Raw genomic sequence first — 6038 nt, 5'->3', positions numbered from 1 at the left:
TATTGCTCTCATGTCATGCTTCGGGCACTTTTAATAATGATTATTTAATTGTTTCAGTTCAATCTGATGCTCCTAAATATAAGAATGGAGACTATTTGAATATTCATTTTGTGTAAAAAAAAAATACTATACATCTTCAGATTCTTGTTATTAAATGTAAAACTGATAGTTCACAGATTAAAATAGACATTTTGTCCAGAAAAGGAAGATGAGTTTTCATGGCATCTATTAAGAAACTACTGTATTTCAGGGCAAGCATTTGTTTAAGATCCAGGTTGGAAATCAGTCAAATAACATCTGGTTTGTCCTTAATCTCAATGTATCAGTGATATCTATTTGTCACAGGCACAATTGTAAGCTTCCCTATACCTGTTTAATGGTGACGTTCATTTTAAGATTCAAGGGCAAACTACATTATGATTTGAAATGTGCTGCATTCTTTTTTTTTTTTACATTGTTATTGTGATTGTTTTGTTAATTTTACTACGCGATGTAAGTTCGATTTCGTCTTGGATGTACATAGTCTCATAACGATACACTTCTAACAGGTGAGGAAAAGCACGACAAAGCCCAACGAGGTTTGAGCCTGAAATTAGAGCATTAGGTATGGATTCACTTTGAGACCCAGTCATCAGACATGTTGATGCAAATGTTATCAAATCAAACTGGTTTATTGCTGTATTAATATGGACATAATGAATTGAGTTGAATAAGCAAAGCAATTTAAATCAGATTAAAAGAAGAAACGTGTATGATAATCATCTGTATATGACAGGGATCATCAACTAGATTCAGCCACAGGCCGATTTAGTTTTTTCTTGAGCGGCGGGTCAGGGGGCGGAACATAATTACAAATGATTTGTAGACTGCAAATTGACCGCAAGAAGCCCAAACAGATATAATATTGAGCTAAAACAATAATTTCAAACCTTGCTTACATTTGTATACGATCACATATCTATCTATTACGTGTGGGGAATACTTTGGAACAGATTCCTAAAATTAAAATCACAGAGCTGATTTGCTGGTGCTTTCTGTCTTTTAAGTCAGAACTTGGGGGTCAAATAAAATCGCCCACAGCCAGCCAGTTGGGGATCCCTGGTATATGAGAAAGACTTCTACAAAGTGTGTTTAACTCTGACTTTTCAACATTTGGACTCTTGTTTGCATGATTTCATCCCTTCTTTTTTTTAATTCTTTTTTTATAAGAAAGGGCTCAAACCATTCCTCTGTAGAAATTAAAACAGTGACCCAGTTTTGAATATTATCAATACTTCTATTGATGGTTTAATTCATTGCTTCTTAATCTGTTTTACTTTTGTGAATGTTTGTCATTTGTATATCAAATCACAATCATTATATTTTCTAATGTGTTAACATTACACTTATCGCCTATCACAGGTATAATCCGTTTATAGATGTAAAGGTATGGAACTTTGAACAATGCAATATCCCTACCGTTGCCCTAAGAATTAGTATTATTATTTTAGTACATTAAAAAAATGCCTGTGATATTTTATGGAGGACAATGTGCTATACTATCTAAAACCAATAACATTGAATTAGATTTTTTAACATGGTTTTTGAAAAATGGCAATCGTCTCACTTCCAGCCATCACAAACCAGAAAGTCTGAAATGTTCAGTTTTTTTCAACCATTATTTTCCTGTCACTTGATGTTTGTTCTTTACAAAGAGAGTCTGTGTGTGTTTGTGTGTGTGTGTTGGACATAGCGGTAAAGCGTTTTCTCAGATTCATCTTAGCAGGCGGTGATGTATCAGTGTGTCCGCGGGGTGTGCTCCCTGCCCGTGGCCCCTGCGTTGTGTGTCTGTAAGGTCACGTCCCACAGCGCCGCTGGTTCTAGTGCGCGGGCAGCTGTCGAGAGGTTATGGATCTGACCCGGAGAACATGAACTCCGCTTGCTCACACCGCCCCTGATTTATTAGGCCGTCCATACACCTTTCAAGCATGGCCCTTTTCTTTTCTCAACCCCTGGCTGAAATCGTCAAGTAAAAACAGAATTCAAAGCAGCTTTTTCAATAAACCTATCCACAAGTCTTTTCCCCCTTCAGCAATGTGTGGGTGTTGCTGCTCTGAGACCTGTGCTGCTGTTAAAGAGAGCCTTTCATATGACTGAGTCAGGGTAAAACTGCTTTCATTTCCCACGTTGCCCATGCCACTCAAACAGAACATGTAAATGATTTGCAATGCTTATTTTGGCTCAACTTGCCCAATCTTATTTGGTGGGGATAGACAAGGTTAGGAATTGACATATATATATATACAGGTCTTTTGAGGCATTATAAACTCCTCACTTGGTTTAGTGCTGGTAAACACTGTCTGGTGGCTATATTTGGGACAGGATGGGATCTGAGTTCCTGAGCAGTCTGGACCCATATTCCAATAACATGTTAGATTTGAGGATTAATGTTCTAAGTTGGGCATTATTTTGTGTTCAACCTAGTGGAATAAAAATGCCATTATCTTTGTTAGTGCAGTCAAAAACTGGATTTTCTTGTGTTTTATATATATACACACTACCGTTCAAAAGTTTGGGATCACTTAGAAATGTCCTTGTTTTTGAAAGAAAATGTTTAAAAAATGTGTCCATTAAAATAACATCAAATTGATCAGAAATACAATGTAGACATTTTTAATGTTGTAATTGACTATTGTATGGTTTTCTGGTTTACTAATGATCAATTAGCCTTTTAAAATGATAAACATGGATTAGCTAACACAACATGCCATTGGAACACAGGAGTGATGGTTGCTGATAATATGCGTCTGTACGCCTATGTAGATATTCCATAAAAAATCTGCCATTTCCAGCTACAATAGTCATTTACAACATTAGAAATACAGTGTAGACATTGTTAATCAATTTGATGTTATTTTAATAGACATAAAATGAGCTTTTCTTTCAAAAACAAGGACATTTCTAAGTGATCACAAACTTTTGAATGGTAGTGTATATAATAAGAGCTGTTTAAAAAGACTGCCTGAAATTTCAGCCTCACCAGGTGGTAAATTAGTAAATAGACCAATAAGAGTTCCAAACCGCTCTGCCAATAACAGCTAGTTTTCCCCTCCCTACCCAGACAACTCCCAGACAGTCCTAGAAAAAGTATTGCTTGAGTTATTTATCTTTGCTAAGAAGCTATTTTTGTTTCTTTTTCAACATTTTCATTCAAACTATTACATTCAGGTACTTAATTGTTACCCAGAAATTATTTAATATTGAGATAAAAACATCTGCATTGGACCTTTAAGTGTGCTAGCAGTCAACTTTAACAAAACATCTTATCTTCACCCACTGGTGGGACACTTTAGCACTTCACATCACCTGTATTGTCATAGTGTGTTTGGATTAGTCATATAATGGCCATATTTTGCCAGCTGTTTCCATTTTCCAGTAATAATCTTACTTGCTCTCCCATGCACACACCATATACATTTGAAGGTTATAACAATTATAACACTACCTTGAACTCAAATAGAAAAAAACATATTTAACCACCTTTCTGCACATGCTTAGCAACTATCGCAGTTTGATGTTACAGTACTAGAAACAAAGTTGCCAGCTTTTAGAGTGATTTAAACAAATGATTCTCATGGGAATTTGACAAATTTGTAAAACAAATACAGTTAAGATTTCATACATCAATCACCATACTTTGCCATGGGAACTAGGACCTGTGAAATGCAGCTTCACTCAGGCTAAACAAATGATCACACAAAAATTATTATTTTGAAAGGCTACATGTGAAAGTGGCCCTGGGGGTTTGGACTGTAATGGTTTGTGTTTCATGGAATTTCCTGCTCGGGAAAATATTAAACAGACAAGGGTCACACTTTCAAAAGCAATTAGTGATCAAGCTGGAGTTTTTCTAACTTCTAAAAAAAAAAAAAAAAAAGTCTGAGAAATGAAAGTTCTCTCTTGACCTTGTTCAATTACAACCACCGTTTATTAACTTAACGTGTCAGAGCGCTGGATTCCCCCCCAGTTTTATTGAGTTTACTGTACAGTTGTGTATGTCAGAGAGCATACACCATGCACATTCTGTGATCCAATGGGATCAATTTAAGTGTGGAACATAACAGCCAGAAGTGAAAGAGGGTGGGAAACCCCACTAACGCATCATCCTCACCTTACTGGTCATAGCACAGTACTGTACGATCATGGTCACATGGTCTAACTATAATCTTAAGGACCTGATTAATTTCTACTTATCTGATTAACACCACTTAATGGAAACTCTCCCAGTGTAAAACATGGTCTAAGGGAGATTTCATTATGGCATGGGACTTGATGATGATATGGTGATCCATATTCACGTGTCTGACAAATTACTATTAATTCCACCCAGGTTCTCCCATTAGCTGCAACATGACAAATAGTCTGTTCACATTATGCAGAGTGAACACCAGTCACACAAGTCATGCCAGAGATACTTATCATTGTCAGGTTAGGCCCCATGCATAATGCCAAAGGTAGCAATCAAAGCCCAGAAAAGTGTTTCCAGGTCCGGAGTTAGCCACCACGGCTCAAACGAGAATAAATCACATGGGCCCGGGCCTGGAGTGAGTGACTCGGTAAACATGCTGATAGTGTGTCTTTATGTCATCTGTGTAAGCTGTTGCTGACGGTCTGTCCTCATAAGTACGGGGGAGTTCAAGCAGCGAGGAGGGCAAGTGTCTAAACAAGCCATACGTCACTATCAGCTGGGCCAGGTTTTACAGACAGCAGTCTCCAGCAGGCCCTGGGCCCTGCTCCTCGCCAGCCAGATAAAGAGCCAGGAGGAATTCAGCCCTTCACTTCAGCCACCAGACGGATGAGCTGTGAGCGTCTGCACACTGTCAGCCCAGATGACAACACAAGCCATCCACCACCCACCACCACCAGACAGAACGCATGGGAACACACTCAGGCGGTGTTAAGACATGTTCAACATGTGATTACATGTGTAAGCTATCACACTCCTGCACCCGCAGGTCAGCAGATTGAGCTCATCAACCAATCTCGCAATACTCAATTACATTGTTCTATCATTTGTTAATGTGGAATTTGGGTTGGTGCCCTAGAATCCATCTGTAAATCCTTGAGTATCAAACCTAAAAAATAAAAAAAATAAAAAGAAGAGTGATTAATAGAGGCGCTTAACATCAAACATGTGTGCGGTGTCAGAGTGGTAGAGTAGCGGCCATTGACATGACAGATACAATGGATATAAATCAATCAAATAAAATTTTATTGGTCACATTCACATGGTTAGCAGATGTTATTGCGAGTGTAGCGAAATGCTTGTGCTTCTAGTTCTGACAGTGCAGCAATATCTAACAAGTAATCTAACAATTCCACAACAATGACCTAATACACACATCTATTAAAGGAATGGAATAAGACTATATAAATATATGGATGAGCAATGACCGAGCGGGATATGGAACATACAATAGCTATAAAATACAGTATATACAGATGAGATGAGTAATGCAAGATTTGTAAACATTAAAGTGCCATTATTAAAGTGACAAGTGATCCATTTATTAAAGTGGCCAATGATTTCAAGTCTGTATGTAGGCAGTAGTCTCTGTGTTAGTGATGGCTGTTTAACAGTCTGATGTCCTTGAGATTGAAAAACAGATTCTGTCTCTCGGTCCCAGCTTTGATGCACCTGTACGGACCTCGCCTTCTGGATAGTAGCGGGATGAACAGGCAGTGGCCCGGGTGGTTGTTGTCCTTGATGATATTTTGGGCCTTCCTGTGACATCAGGTGCTGGTGTCCTGGAGGGCAGGTAGTTTGCCCCCGGTGATGCGTTGTGCAGACCGCACCACCCTCTGGAGAGCCCTTCCGGTTGAGGGCGGTGCAGTTGCCGTACTAGGCGGTGATACAGCCCAACAGGATGCTCTCAATTGTGCTTCTCTAAAAGTTTGTGAGGGTTTTAGGTGACAAGCCAAATTCAGGTTGAAGAGACACTGTTGTGACTTCTTCACCACACTGTGTGTGTGGGTGGACAATTTCAGTTTGTCCGTGA

This window comes from Oncorhynchus kisutch, linkage group LG3 (genome assembly GCF_002021735.2).
Source record: "Oncorhynchus kisutch isolate 150728-3 linkage group LG3, Okis_V2, whole genome shotgun sequence".
NCBI lineage: Eukaryota > Metazoa > Chordata > Actinopteri > Salmoniformes > Salmonidae > Oncorhynchus > Oncorhynchus kisutch.
This window is presented reverse-complemented; position numbering follows the sequence as displayed.